The sequence below is a fragment of the Cygnus olor genome, chromosome 1, assembly GCF_009769625.2.
Source record: "Cygnus olor isolate bCygOlo1 chromosome 1, bCygOlo1.pri.v2, whole genome shotgun sequence".
Lineage (NCBI taxonomy): Eukaryota > Metazoa > Chordata > Aves > Anseriformes > Anatidae > Cygnus > Cygnus olor.
This window is the reverse complement of record NC_049169.1, coordinates 18,912,741-18,928,787: the sequence shown is the minus strand read 5'-3', so window position 1 is coordinate 18,928,787 and position 16,047 is coordinate 18,912,741. Positions and strand designations below refer to the sequence as shown.

The 16,047-nt window shown below is 31.8% G+C and overlaps 1 long non-coding RNA gene across 1 annotated transcript; it reads left to right on the top strand.

The window, feature by feature from the left end:
* Positions 1-2,550: 2,550 nt before the first annotated feature.
* LOC121064096 lies at positions 2,551-13,419 on the top strand. Its single transcript, XR_005816334.1, has 5 exons — positions 2,551-2,599; positions 5,552-5,885; positions 7,628-7,829; positions 12,388-12,472; positions 13,371-13,419. It is a non-coding gene; the product is annotated as an uncharacterized LOC121064096 (long non-coding RNA).
* The last annotated feature ends 2,628 nt before the right edge of the window (positions 13,420-16,047 follow it).

Below are 16,047 nucleotides of genomic sequence, written 5' to 3'. Positions count from 1 at the left end.
TTTATAATTTATATAATTTTTAATGAATTTATAATTTGTAAACCATTTTGGAAATAGTATGCTTTGTAGTCTAAATAAAGGCCCTAGAATCCAGTAGACTTTTATTATAGTCAGTCTGGTATATTCACTGTGGTTGTAGTAAGTATATTTGGAGACAAGTCTGAAGAAAAGCTGAGAGAACTGAGAGCTTAAAACATGAGTCAGCATTCAGATCATGCATCTCTAATTGTTTATATTGTAGGCAGAGAAGAGTAATTAGAATTGAGCCCTATGTGAGTAATGTGTGTTGATTACTGTTAGCTGACCAGTGAGATGTGAAGGACAACCTAGAAGTTGGCAACTATGATTAAAACTGATGTTTGATTCCTGCAAAGAATAAAAACAAACTAGTTTGCTGTCTTCAGACAGATTTGTACTGGTTTGTATAAATACAAAAGTGGAAAGCATAGTGACCGTAGTTATGGCTCAGTTATTTCTTGATTGACTATATATTTCTCACATACACACACATGTGCAGTCACTGTGCATTCTTTGTGTTTGTTTCTTAAATTATTGACAGCATTTCTAGAATGTCTTTATTAAAATCATAAGTTTGAGGAAATCATAAAAATATATACTTTTTCTTTTATCAGAAAAAAAAGGGGGTGAGGGAATTGAGTGTTCTTAGAGATTATTTTTTTTTCTACTGATAATACTATTTTTTCATAAATCATACATATTTGTGGGGCCTGAAAACAAACAAACAACAACAACATCGAAGGTATTTTGTCCATAGGGAAGATGCAGTCAATGAAAAAGAGAAATTACCAGTTTACCAAATGGGTAAATGACCTAGGAAAATATACGATTATGATTTAAGTTATGAACATTTATAGTTGCTTTCTCAAATTTATTTATTAAAAAAAAAAAAGTAAAGAAAGGGAAATTTGGGGAAACAAGGATATAGAGAGACAACTGTAGACTTTTTAGACAAATTTGGAGAATGATGGAAAAATTGACTTAGGAGATTTAGGAGAAGCATATATATGCTTAGGAGAAGCATATATAGTGGTTATAGTTGAAGGTGAATTATACTTTGAATTCAGAATTCTAATTTTTTTTTTTTTTTTTTTGCATTTTGGGGTCTATGGATAGGAGCTTAATAATTATAAAGAAGCAAATTATAAATAAAAAAAATGCTGGACACTGCTATGATCAAATGAAGAATAGTATAGAAGAATCTTATTTATGACAAAAATTAATAATTCTAAATTATTTTTCCCAAAGGGATAGAAAATCAAAATCAAACCCAAGCACATATTTTTCATAATATTTTCCATAGCCAACAGCACTTAATTCAGAGAATATCTTTTCCTTGGTAAAGATGGAAGAAGCTGCTCTTTAAGAAACGTAAGCAATGAATGCCTGTATTCTACTTTGAGAAACAGTGCACTTGACTTGCATTTAGAAAATAAATGTCAATTTCCAAGTAACAAGCTCTTGAATTTGACATTTAATAATCAAATCTATTTAAGTTCAGAGAAAAAATGGAGACATACTATGAGTAGTAAATGCTTATTACTACCAGGATAAGACCTACCCCCATACTTTAAAATAATGTGAATTTTGTAGATGAAAGCAGAATAGTAAAGAAGATGCACCTGATAATTTTAGTCTGCTTTGAGGTGATGATTACATCCAGTGATGAGTCAATAAGAATTGTGTAAACTAACAGCTGGAGAGACTGAAGCTTGAAAGCTTTGTCCAGATTGTTAGCATAATGACAAGTTCATCCTGAATCATAATGAATCAAATAAATCACAGCATATTACACAGCAGAAAAAGTCATGACACCTAGCATTTTTGAAATTCTTCTGGTAAGGAACTACTTTTGATGAACAAAATAAGTCACATTTTCTATCACTTTTATCTTTCTCTAGAGACTGTCCGTAGGCTCTAACTACTAATAGAGAGAAAACTCCTCAAAGCCTTGGAATTGATTATTGTCTACTTTGGTGTCAAATTTTTAGTTTATATTAATACAGATGTTCCAGCACTGATAACAGGAAACATTAATATTGTGCTTGGTAAAGAATTATCTTATAGAATGAATGAAGAGATTAGCATAGGACATAAGAGATTAACATAGGACATAAAATTAACTTATAAGTGTTTAATTGGCAAAGAGGCAGTATGGATCATATAATGTACTCAAACTAGATATCTACAGTTAAAAAACATCTGTTTCTACATCTGGACTACTGCTGACATGTTTATCACAATATATCTGTGTATATCTATATCACTGTTTATCTGGGTCTCTGCTGTGGTATCAGGAGAAAGACTGAATTTCTTTTCAATATGAGAATTAAAGTAGGCAGTCAACTGCTTTCACAAAACCTTTACTGGTCACTTAGCTGTTCATTTGTATCCTCTTCACTGAGACAATAATATTCTGTGGATGCTTCTAATACTTTTCAATCCAAAGGAAAAAGCTTTATATAAACCATTGCTGAGGACATGGAGGTTTTTTTGTTTGTTTGTTTGTTTGTTTGTTTTGTAGGACCTGTCAGGTGTACAGGCACGTGATGGCTGTAGAGGACCTTGTTATTTAAAACTGGTAAATGGAGAAAAGGTTTTTAAAAATGTTTCACATTTGTTACATTCTTAAGTGACTTTGTTTCTTTTATTTCTGTTGTTATGACTGGGTGATCAATGAGACAAAGGTGTATGTAATTAAGTTTTCAATGGACAAGTGAAGAGCTCAACCATCCTTCCTCCTTTGAGTAAGAAGAAGAATACACACACTATAGCAGAGCTATTTGTCAGTAGCTGTTTGGAAATCTGACCCAGGATGAAAATCATTCTGCAAATTCCTCCATTTTTCAAGAACAATAAGGGAGTTCCCACAAGATATTTGAACAATACTCTGCTCTTTTACATCCCAACTTTAGCTCTTTAAGCTTGTAATCACTCCCTAACATCTATGGGGCACACAGACACCTGTGTGAGAAAAATAAAGTCGAAAGGATAATGTGAAGCTAAGCCTGCGTCACTGAGGCAATACAAAAATTACTTGTCTTGACTCTTCCATTAAGTTTGCCAGATGGACAATATGATACAAAAATACAACATTACCATTCTGTTTTCAAATTTCTAAATTACATAAAGTAGCCCTAATGGATATTGATACACATCTAATTAATTACTGTATAGTGTTTCTTCATTCTGCTTTAAGGAACAGGTACATATTTTAGTATTTTCAGATTTATCTGTCACTTCTTTTTCACAGGTGCAGAATTATCACCCAGTTTGATCCTGCTCCATGCTTTCATCAAGAGTAGTTTATATCTGTAATATAATAGCATTATTTACATTTTTTACATTTTATTTAAGTTATCCAAAGTTCTTCTGTTGACTGTGATCAGTTTATGTTATGTATTCAATCCTTTATTCCTTTTCATTTTTCTTCTAGGTTATCTTCTGCAGAACACAGTTTCACACACACATTTTATCATCTACTACTAAGATAAATAAAATAATTATATTAACAGTGATATCAGTTGACCACAGATGTGCTACTTAATACTTCAGTTCTAAATGAATGTATTTTCTATTGTGGATTAAGCTAATTCATAGCTTAAGGCAAATTTTTATTAATAAATCTTTTTCTCCTGGTATCTGCTTATTGGTATCTGTCTACAAAGAACACTACTGCTGTATTCCACCTTTCCAAACAACTTTCAGGGTAACCCCTATAGTCATTGACTCATATTTTTGATTCTGTGGTGAGGTCAAATGTTCACGTTAAAACTTATAACTCTTAGGAAAGTGATTTCTGTGTACACCATATTGCAAGGAACCAGGTAATCTATAACAACTATCTTGAGCAACTTGATCTAATTTGATCTGGTGCTGAGCCAAGAGCTGGACCTGAAGCCCTCTGGAGGTTCTTTCAAGCCTAAATTACTCCATGATTCCATGATTCCATTAGTTCATCAAACTAAAATTAATCATTGTCCATCTGACTGGTTTACCATCTTTTCTGAATAATTCTAGTGAAAATGTTTGAGCCCAGAAAATAAAAGCAAATAAAACCAAAGCCAATTATATAATACTTAGTATGTAACTTTCTCTTTGTACATATACTCTCTTCTATACATACTCTCCCGTATTTGAGGAGAATATTATGTTAAATTAATCTGTCTGCACCACTTGACTAACTCAAATGCCCTTTGCAGAAACAGCAAGATTTCTTTTCTGTTTAGCATACTCTTAACCACTCCTTTATATTTTTCTTACATGCTTTTTCCTGTACCTTTTTTTCATTACATGTCACACCTAATAATCATTTCCCCTCCTCCTGTATATTAACTTCATATTCTCACTTTCACACCCCTCTTCTGAAACATAGTGGTAAAGACACCAACAAATATATGTTGTCGGTGACTGTGGCTTCATTTCTAATTGAGAACAAAAAATATTGACTAAAACAATAGTATGAAAAGAAAGCAACATGCACATGCCTTACACTTTATATACATTTAATTTTTCCCCCATAAATACTCTATTAGGAAGACAATTTCACATTTCTCTTTCTAAAACATAGACACATAGAGAAAAAAGTTATTTCTGTTAAAAGCTGTACTCTTAAATTTCATAGCAGTCAGTGTGACAAGTCATATTTTAAACTTCTCAGAACCAGGATATCTCTACATTAAAAAATTGATCCCATATTTACTTTTGTTCAATATTAAAAATATGCACTAAGATGTTTTCAGTTTAATAAATAAGGCATTAAGTGCTTCTATAGTTATAATTGTTTATCTATAAAATCAGTTACTGACGATAATATAAAATGGAAATAATAACAAGGTATGTTTGGTATCAAGCCAGCAATTCATTTTCTTGCTATTCTGAATTCTAGATATGATATCATTGATGAACCTGATTAAAATACTGATTATGCATCAATAATAAAAGGAAAAATTCATTATAAGCTAATAATCTAACATCAAATATTAAATTTCATTATAATATTGATCAGAACATCATTTATGTTATTTAAAGGAATCTTCTCTCCTTGAGAATAAAAAGTTACAAGAGATAAAATATTTGGATGTTCTTTTATAGTGACAGTTATTTTTTGACTTAGGAACATATTAAAGTTTCTAAATTTTAATAGTAAGTTTTCTATAAATGTTAACCTTTCATTTGCCGTCCCTATTTTCATTCAGAATATACTGTGTGATAATTTCAGATGATATTGTCAGATAATTACTTGCAGAGACATTGGAGATACTCTGAATGATAGATTTCTGTAGACAAAAAGTACCCAGGGTAAGTAGGAAAAAAAATATATATATAGTGGGGCTAGCATAGCAAATTATAATTTCATTGTGTCATCTGTAGAAATAGAATAAGAATTTTAAAGAATTTATAGAATTTTGATCCTGGTTTTCATATTAAATATGTTTTAAAATCTTTAGGAATCATAAGATCTTGCATCCAAAAGGTTGGATTAAATCAAGAGGTGCTTTTGATTCAATATCTTTGTTTTTTTTTCTTTCAGTTGCAGATTCTTAGAAAAAGACTAAAAGAAAGTCAACTCTGAAGTGAACTGATTTCACTAGTAACCCCCGATTTTAGGCTATTAATGACTTAAAGACTTCCAGACCCAGAGTTATATTCAAGCTAGCCTAGATTTACTCTGAAACTGACCTTTTCTGACATCTTTTCTTTGCTATCTTAAACCAGTTAGTAATCCATGGAAAGATTTTCTCACATACAGTTACAGCTTAGTTCCCATAACTGGAATTCTATAAAGCTTTTCTAAATCCAAGTGTATTGTATCAAACCAGAGCTGCATATATAACTCCTTCAAAGAATACTGGAAAATTGATGAGGTAAGATTTCTCTCGAGAAATGTTACTTCTTCCCCTATGCAGCAGGTTTATCTGTGTCTATTAATTTTATTATTTACTATCAAATTCTTCAGTACACAGTCCATTAAATATGATTTTTGCCACCCCTAGTAAGGGTCCAGGGACTGTGCCCTGAGCTGTGAGCAGAGGTCTCAGGTCTGGCCTGGGCTCCCCTTGGCCGCAGCTGGGCTGAGCTGGTTCCAGTGCCTGCCTCTGGGCCAAGTGCCTGCTGCCTCCTCTGCCTGAGCTGGGCTCCGCCAGTGCCTCGATGGGAAGAGTCTGGCAAAGCCAGGGAGTTGCTGCCCAGCAAACAAGAGCCCCTGTGGGGTTGAGCCTGTGGGATGTTGTGGGGTCACGCTCACCTTGCTGGGAGCAGCCAGGAGGCAGCAGCCTGGAGAAAGGAAATGTAAAAAAATAAATTTAAGAAAATCTCGGTACAGAGGAGGAAGAATGCCTCTAAGAAGTATTGGAATGACTATTATAAATTCTTAGTGCGATAAATGTGGTGAGTTTATTTTTGCTCATAACAAGACTGAGTGTAACAAATACAGAGATCATATCATGACCTTTTTAAAACCTTTAAAAACCTTTTTAAAAAGTGTCTAATAGAATCATATGTCTGAAGTTCGGTATGTCCTTTCATAGTATAAGGATCAAAGGATCAATACATGATCACATTTTGTCTACTGCTTTTGAGTGATCTTTTTCTTTTTCTTTTTCTTTTTCTTTTTCTTTTTCTTTTTCCTTTTCTTTTTCTTTTTCTTTTTCTTTTTCTTTTTCTTTTTCTTTTTCTTTTTCTTTTTCTTTTTCTTTTTCTTTTTCTTTTTCTTTTTCTTTTTCTTTTTTTTTCTTTTTCTTCTTTTTCCTTTTCTTTTTCTTTTTCTTTCTTTTTCCTTTTCTTTTTCTTTTTCTTTCTTTTTCTTTTTCTTTTTCTTTTTCTTTTTCTTTTTCTTTTTCTTTTTCTTTTTCTTTTTATTTTTCTTTTTCTTTTTCTTTTTCTTTTTCTTTTTCTTTTTCTTTTTCTTTCTTTTTCTTTCTTTTTCTTTCTTTTTTCTTTCTTTTTCTTTTTCTTTTTCTTTTTCTTTTTCTTCTTTCTTTTTTTCTTTCTTTTTCTTTTTCTTTTTCTTTTTCTTTTTCTTTTTATTTTTTTTTCTTTTTATTTCTTTTTCTCTTTTTCTTTTTCTTTTTATTTTTCTTTTTCTTTTTCTTTTTCTTTTTCTTTTTCTTTTTCTTTTTCTTTTTCTTTTTTTTTTCTTTTTTTTCTTTCTTTTTCTTTTTATTTTCTTTTTCTTTTTCTTCTTTCTTTTTTTCTTTTTTTTCTTTTTCTTTTCTTTTTTTTTCTTAAATTATGTTGACTATTCTGAAATTTCAAGGTTACTTTTCTTGCTGAATACATTTTCATGGCTTTGTTCCATATGTAAGATGCAGTGCCCCACTGGGAAGAGAAATAGGAAATTACTGGAGTGTAAGGTGGAGTACTGGCAGTTATGTCCTTATAATTTCTTGTGCATTGGGCAAAGAGTGTTTGACGAATAGCTGCATCACTATCAGAGCTCAGCAATTTACTTACTAAAGAGTTGAGGGTGATGTCCAGAGACCTTTTAAAGTTAAATGATGAGAATGCAGAACTATTATCAGATCATTCTTTTCTGATTCACAAACATCTCTCTCTCTCTCACTCTCTGTGAAATGGAAACATTTGTGTGTGTTTTTTGTTTCCCAAGAACAGAGTGATAAACAGTTTCTAAAAAATGGACAAACACCTATAAACAGATGGAGGTGAAAGCTCCAAAACTACCTTCTTTTCAACTCGGCTTTCTGTGATCCTTCCATCCACTACTCTCTGCTATTGCCATTACTGTGATTGTTGCACTCAAGCTGCAGCTCTGAGGACAGACAAATTGCAATATCCTGCTGATACAAAAGGTAAGATTCCCAATAATTCACAACAGAACAGAGCAAATTGCTATATAAAAGGACAAAGCATCATTTCACAACATTTGAAATTCCTCTCTTACATAGAGCATAGTTCTACAGCATATGAAATGTTGACCCGAGCTCCAATCTATGGAGCAAAGTTGTACCACTGCATTTCACTTGTGAGTTGCCAAAAATGTTGCTGTAAACTGTTTTATATATGTCTGTCCACCAAGTTTGCACTAGCATCAGGTTAATTAATTAGTAGCTGTACATGCACAATGATTGCTATTTCACCTATTAAGAAGAAAATACAGTTTATTTTAATAGAGTATATCATTCAATCTGTGTGATCGGTGTATCAGGACTTTACTCATGACATATCTCCATGTATTTGCTACTTTTTTAATAAGTGATACAGACACTAAATGGCAACTGAGTAGCCTGTTGAGAACAATTAACTCAAAGCAGATGGCACTACAAATACGACTCTTAAAGGCTCTTTCTTGTCTGGGATTTTCGCCTTCCTTGTTGATTTTGCCCCCTGGGTGAATTAAGGTCTTTACTGATAGATTTAAGATCTCCCTGACATTTGATTAAGCAAACTTCTTACAGAGATTGTATTAAATTTTAATGTTTGTCAGAACTGAGCAGCAGTTTTTATCGGATGTTTCTCACCATGTCTAGTGTTAAGTATCATATAAAGTGACTGATAGCTCAGCAACAACAAATCCTTAGAATGGAGTACTAGTGCAAAGACCTGAACTAACAACAACTATGAATCATTAACCCTAAGGGCCAGTAATGTCATCTCCAAACAATGTGGTCACTTTTCAAAGACATCAAGAGATACGGAAAGTAATTTCACTGAGCTGTATATAGAGTACGTATTCAAAGTACTTGAAGCTTCTAAATGCTTATCCTTCAAGAAGAGTTGTTCTTCTTGACTTCATTGAGTTGCTGCATGTGTGAACATCTGCCCATCAAGATTTCAATGAAATTTGAGGCCTTGTGTATATGTAAGGATAGCAGTGAAGCATCTCTCACATTGTAACTGAAGCTTTACAGACAAATCAGTGTTGAAGATGTGTCCATCAGGTAAATTCTACTCTAAAGGGAACAAAATTATCCCCAAGCAGTTTCCAGTTTTAATTCAACCATCAGTTCCAACGGTACATTAAGCAATGGCATTTGCTGCACCTTTAGTTGGTGCTAAAAGCAGATTACTTATAGATATACATATGGATAAAGTATCTATGGATATTTTAACAGCCCATATGTATGATACAGAGTATCTTGGAGGTACTGAATGATTGACAGGAAAGTTTGTAAAGGTATTAAGTACAGTCCTAGAACTGAAAATCTCAACGATGATCACTTTTTTTTTTTTTTAATAAATATTCCGTCCAGTTTTTGATAAATATATATATATATATATTACTAATTTTCACTGAAAGGGAAAATAAAATAAAAATAAAATGTATTGCTATGCAGGATTCTGCTTTTATAGAAGCCTGTAATACAGCTTACTGTATTAATGTTTAGCAGAGATGGGAAAAACTCGAAAAAAAGCTGTTAGCACTGTTCTGAAAAAGCAGCAAATAGAAGACAGCACTGTATCAAAATTTAATAACTGAAACAATTTCAGCAGTGTTTCCTTGAAAGGAAATCCTTGAAAGGAGTTTTTTTGTTTTTGTTTTTGTTTTCCTGATTATTTCACTGCAGTTTTCTGGGTCCTTCAGAATCCAAATAATACAAGTTTGAATATTATGGTACTATTAGTTTGAATATTGTGTACAATAACATGCTAAATTCTCAATCAAAGGTTGCCAGCATGCAATATTACATAAGTTTAAGAAGTTTAAGGAACTACCTCTTTTTTAAGGTTATCATCATGTATCATCATGCAGAATATAAATGTAAAGATAGCAACGTAAAGACATGAAGTATCTTCGGGTAAAAGATGGGAAATGTAAATAATAAATAAAATAATTCTCTGAGTCCTAAAAGCTAACCAGAAACACCACAACAACTGTTTCAGTAGAGCCATACTACCCTAAGATTCTTAATAACAGTTTTATTCTCCAGAAGACATCTTTATCTCAGTTTCAGCAGCCATATAAGGTTTGACTCGTTTTCAGGAAATAGGAGGCAGAAATGCCTCAATAATTGTTTTGCTGGGACTTTTTCAGGCTTATAATCAACATTATTAATAAAACTTTTGGTGTAGATTTAATTTTTATCCTTGTTACCTAAGCAACTCTATAAAAGCTAGCAAAATTATTAATATGAAAAAGAATATACATTAGCTATCTGCAAGAGATGGAAAATTGTACATAGAACATGGGAAAATAGGGATCGACCAGACTAGGTTCTACATATCTAATTTGCTCACAGCTTCATTTTTATATTAAAATTAAGTTTCATTTATGACTTTTGACTCCTATTAATGTCATAGAGACATAGTGATGTGTTTACAGAGGTATTGTCTTATTCTGGGACAGATTCCTCCTAGAAGAGCTTTTACAATTTTTTCATTTAGATTTTGATGATGACAGGAGAACTTTTGTTTGTTTGTTTTGCTTTGTTTTGTTTTGAGGTGAACAAAAAGTACTTTCTGCATATTCTGATGAATCTCAGGTGAAATGCGACACCATTGGGCTTCACCCATGCTAATGTTAAATGTAGGGGAATGAACCAGCATTTGTGGACATGAGAGTGGAAGGATCTTTGGAGATAAAACAGCAGGATAAAGTCCTCCAGCTGTTGCCTACTTCTAAAGAAGAAGGCAGAGTCACTACCAATCATCAAGCTATAGTATCTTCCACAGACCTGGGTACTGCAGTATTGCACAGTACTGTAAAGGCTAAATGAAGAATATTTCTTTCTCATTGACTTTGACCCAGTGTTTATCCCAAATGCTAAGGCAAAATTTGGGCTATAGAATTTCCTGGTTTTATTGTTTCACATCATATGCAGCTTCAATAATTTCAAATTTTATCTGTGAAATTTGGAAATCATAATTCTTTCATATAGAGAAATCAATTGATCAAAAGTTAATGAAGCTTTTCCAGATACAGTTTAACAATACTTATCAAACAAATAGGACAAGTATATTATTTTGTTTCAAAAATCTTCCAGTATGTGTAGTAATACCTAAAACAGTGCCCATTGATCCTGATCCCAGATCATCCAGTTTTTAGTAAAGCCCCATTGTTTCTCCATCTTGTAAAGTAAGTTACAGATGCTCATCTATATTTTATCTTACATATTTGAAAGCAGTTTTCAATTAAATTATGTCTTTGCTCAGGGAGCTTTATCCATACACACCATGAAAAGAAAGTGTTACCTGACAGATTATTTAGAAAGGATTGCGATTTTAAGATTAAAAATAGATTTTCACAATCAAAAATTAGGAATAGAAAAATGAAAAAATAAAAAAGGCACTTACATTCTTCAAGATAGGATGTTTTTTTTCCATACAATGTATTTTTCTAGTGAATTACTCAGTCTAATAGGAAACCTTCCATAGTATAATGACTGATATAGCATATTACAGCTGCCTGTAGGTTTTGATTCTTTGTTTTGTTGGTGTTTTTGCTTTTGTTTTGTTTTCTGAAGTTCAATTTGTTTCTGTCTGTTTTATTTGTATATCTTCTACTGTGGTCAGACTATCCCCAGACTATCCTAAAAAACAAATGGTCATTAATTGTAGAGTACATTAAGGCATACCAGCAGGATAACAAAGTTATGAGATGAGTGAATATAAGCACATTAGAAAAGATAAGTTTTATTACAGTGGAATAATCTATTTTTAAAAAAGCAATTAAATGTTTACCTTTTGTCCATCTGGAGTCTAATTCTGATCTACAGTGCAAGGTAATATTTTGTTTTGATGGTTCATTACTTTACACAGAAAGTCCTTATTACCACTAAGTAGACCTATTTTGTTATCCTTGGAGGAAAATGCTTTTTATTTTTTAAAAGTTGTGATGATTGCTAAACATTTTAAAGTGAAAAGGGATAGTTGCTTGCATAAATCTTAGCAAGATTGGTAGCCATAAGCATGCCAATAAACTTTTATAGATCTGATAAAATGAACACTTTAAAAAGTCTTCAGAAATGTATTAGAAACAATCTGTAAAGCAAAATGAGTCACTTTTCCATCAGTGTTTTTAAGGTTCTAAAGTTTACTGTTATTGATAAAGCACATAAAAAAGTTAACTACTTCTGGAAAAGAAAAAAAAAGAAGTTAAACAGAAATTAGTATTTACTCAGTTCAAAATTTATATGTATGCAAAGCACAGTTTAAAAAATATATATACATGTTGTAGCATCATTTGCTTAACTTCAGAATAGTAAATTTATGAAACATCTGAATATCCTTGTGTATGGGATCCCTACATAAGCACTTGTCTGCTACCTGACCTTCAAGGAGTAGCTTCATATTCCTAGGATTCACTTTTTGCATCCTTCTTTTTATAATTCTACTTAAACTATTAAATCTGTGATAAACTACCTCTCATATAATGGTTCAACCTGTCCTTTTGGCTCCTATTTAAAACAGAAGCTTCAGCTATTGTATTCAATGGAGGATGCAACCTCTGGAGGTGCATATTGTGTGTCTCCCAGATCAGCCTATTGATCAGAAGGTAAGAGCTCTGCAAAAGAATTGCAGGTAACAGTAGTTACCCATTTAAACACATTCATCACTGTAAAGCTATTAGTATTCTTAGCTAGTGATCTTTGGGTGTATAAACTGGGAATAACAAGCAAGGATACAGCATGTAGTTTAGAGACATTTCTAAAGAAGAGAAACATGTCAGCTGATGGATTTTCATTCCTTTTTAGCACTTCAATTTTACATATATTTGTCATAACAGAATAGAATAAAATGATTATTTTTAATAATGCTTAGGGAAATAAAGGTTTTGTAATATCAGTACTGTTCTTGATTTTTTTTAAGAAGATAGCGAGTGAGATCACTATAACTATATAAAAAGGAAATATCCAAGTTTAATTCTCTAGACAGACCTAGTGTCTAGTATGCCACATTTTATAGTCATCAAATAATTGAGTGACATTTCCAAAAAATCTGATTATATGACAGTAAAAATAATCCCCATACTAAGATATTTTTTTCATGTATGAAGATTTTTGGAACAGATAAATGAAGATTAAGATTCAGTATTTGCATTTTTGCTTTGTGCGGCTTTGTATGTATACATGTGTTTCTGAATGTATAGATAGTGTATAAACATGTGCAATCAATATATTCAACTATTTTAATACACGAATTATAATTTTTGCATTCATATTTTATATTAATGTTAATATTTTAGTAAAATCCATACATATTGTCTGAATACAATTAGAAAGATAAATCTATGTAAAAAGATTCAAATAATTCATACTAAATTTTCACCAGTCTGCAGCTCTAAGAGGCTTTAAACCACTTTTTTCAATATGCTCATTTCCTTTAGAGCTCCTGCTGCTATTTAAAACCACTGTTCACTGATTCATTTATTTTTGAGGAAGCTATTTTTTCAGCTTTCAAGATTCCTAAGACCCTACATTGCAGTTCATCTTCGGACATATTAAGGTACATAATCAATTACAAGAAAATGGAACCTTTGTATTTCACTTGAAAATGCATTTTGCCTGTTCTTTAGTTTTTGCATTATGTGAAAGAACCATTATTGAACATGTTAGTAGTATCACATGTTAATCAAAATGTATGTAATATCTTTTTAGTACAAACAAACTACAGAACATTTATATGCTTCCAAGAAATTATTTAATTTACTGACACTTGTGTTTTTACAACCAATTTTTTTTCTGCTCATTTCCTTTTTTTTTTTTTTTTTCTGACATGACAATCCAAAATGTTTTAGCATTTCTTTCTCTTAATTAAATTGGATTTTTGGCTCCAAACCTATTCCTTTTAATATTAATGGAGAAGAGTAAGCCTTACAGCTTACACATTTTTTCCAATCAACATGTCAGCCATTATATTCTAACTGTAACAAAGGATACCACAGTCTGAAACTTAATATACCGAAAGGCTCCAAAAGCTACCCTTGAAGAAACAAACTGAAACAAAAGAATTCTTCTTTTTTTCCTATTCTGTAATATTTGAAGGAGATTCCTCACTTCATATAACTGAGGGTTTAGGTTTTATTTATACAACTTCTGCCAACTTGGATGAGTACTTCAGAGTTGACAGATTTGTAGCTTTCAGTATTTGCTCATTTTGGTTGGATTTTGTGACTAATTAAAAATATATATATATAATTTCCCAGTTATTCAAAATGCATCTGAACTGTCTATGAACTATTCTGGAATTGCGTAACTGATAAAAAAAAAAAAAAATCTAAGCTGTCTACACACTGAGCTGCACAGGGTTACTTACCATCTGTAGCCTTCCAAAAAATCATGAAAAATCTTCTTTTCCATGAAACATATTTTTTCTTTAAACTATATCTCCAGATATACATTGGTAGAAAATAATGGCAGAGTTAACACAATATTTACTCGTTCTACCACCAATCCTTGTCTAGATGACATTAGAGTATAACAGCATAACAATCCTGCCTAGGTGATACAGGATATAATACATTTTTCTATAATACATTTTTATTTTTTATTTTTCTTTCCATTGATTCCAGAGCCCATAGAAAAATATAAGATATTTTAACAAACTGAAATATATATAAAGACTTTTTGGTGGTGGTGGTGGTGCTTTTTTTTTTTTTTTTGTGACACCAGTCACTGTTTAAAATCCTTGACATAGATCTCATTTAAGTAATTGAATTCTGGTCTGAGCTCTGCTAATTCCAGCTAAGGAAGTCACATATTTGAATTAACTTAAAACAGTTCCCAAAGGAAGGCTGGATTCTTGACTAATGTGGTATGTCTCACCACTTCTGAGAACATTTTGGACTCGGGCTAAACTAGCTGACCACTTTATACAGTGGCTGCTCTCTCAAACTGAAGGAAATTGTTATATCATTTTCTATATTGCCCCTTGGTTGGGGGGGGAATTTTTATAGTAGTACTCAAACATGATTTGTGAATTGCCTTCAAATGCCAATTAAATTCCTTTTATTATACAAAAAGATTTGCTTATCATAATATATGTATATTTAAACCTGCTTGCTTTCAGTGGCTTCTATAATGAACAATTCTCATACTTCTTAGCTTGTCTTTAAAAAAAATAAGGAAAATATGCCAATTTAATTCTATAAATATTAAATTTATAGGTGAAGTCCATAAAAAACAGCAAAATATTTGAAGGAGGGAATGAAGAAGACAAAATATGGATACAAAATTATATTTCCTCTTAAAGTTGAAGACACATTACCATTTTGAAACAGCTGATTTCAAGATCAACAAGTTTACCTTTACTGGTCGTATTCACCATATGTAGCCTTTGTAAAAAAGATGAAAGAAATTAATTGAACTGGTTGTAAAACTTTAGTTCTGAAGTCTATGTACTTTTGTTAAAAGACTTGTTAAAAGAGTAGTCCAAGGTAGCTACTGCTGTTTCTGAAGTAAAAAATTGATTCAGGTGGTAAAGCAGAATGCTTAGAAGACTTGAGTTTGTCTCAATTCTTTAGATTTTAGGCAAATGAATAAAACTTAAACAGAAGGCACTCTACAGGGTTGGTTTCTTTTTTTTTTTTTTTTTTTCTCAAGCAGATGGAGATATAATAACTTAGTCTACAAGATGTGAACAGACAGCTTGCTGGAATATATCCACTGTTGAATCTCCATCAAACACTCTTGAAGTACAGAAATAGGATTTGTCAAGGAATTATCAGCATAAAGCAGCAATAAATCTGTATGTTGTCTGCATAACAATGATATTTTAAGCCATTTTAGGTATTAACGTCAGTGTAACCACAGATAGAAAGAAAGAATCTCAGAAGTAAAATTTTAAGGTGGATGCTAGGAGGAATTCATACAAATCCTGTTAATCATAATAAGCAGGATTTGTGTGCTTATCTCTTTATATACTGGGTTAATTTGTTACATAATACATAGAGATTTGCAGAGTAGAGACCTACCAACAGAATTAGACCTACTGCATAGGCACAGGTAATATTTATAGGAAGCCAGTTATAGTCTGACCATAGTACATCTATGCAATCCGGTTAATCTACACAAGCAGGATGTATTCTACACATCTGAAATATTTGCAGCAGCTTTACATCACACATACAGT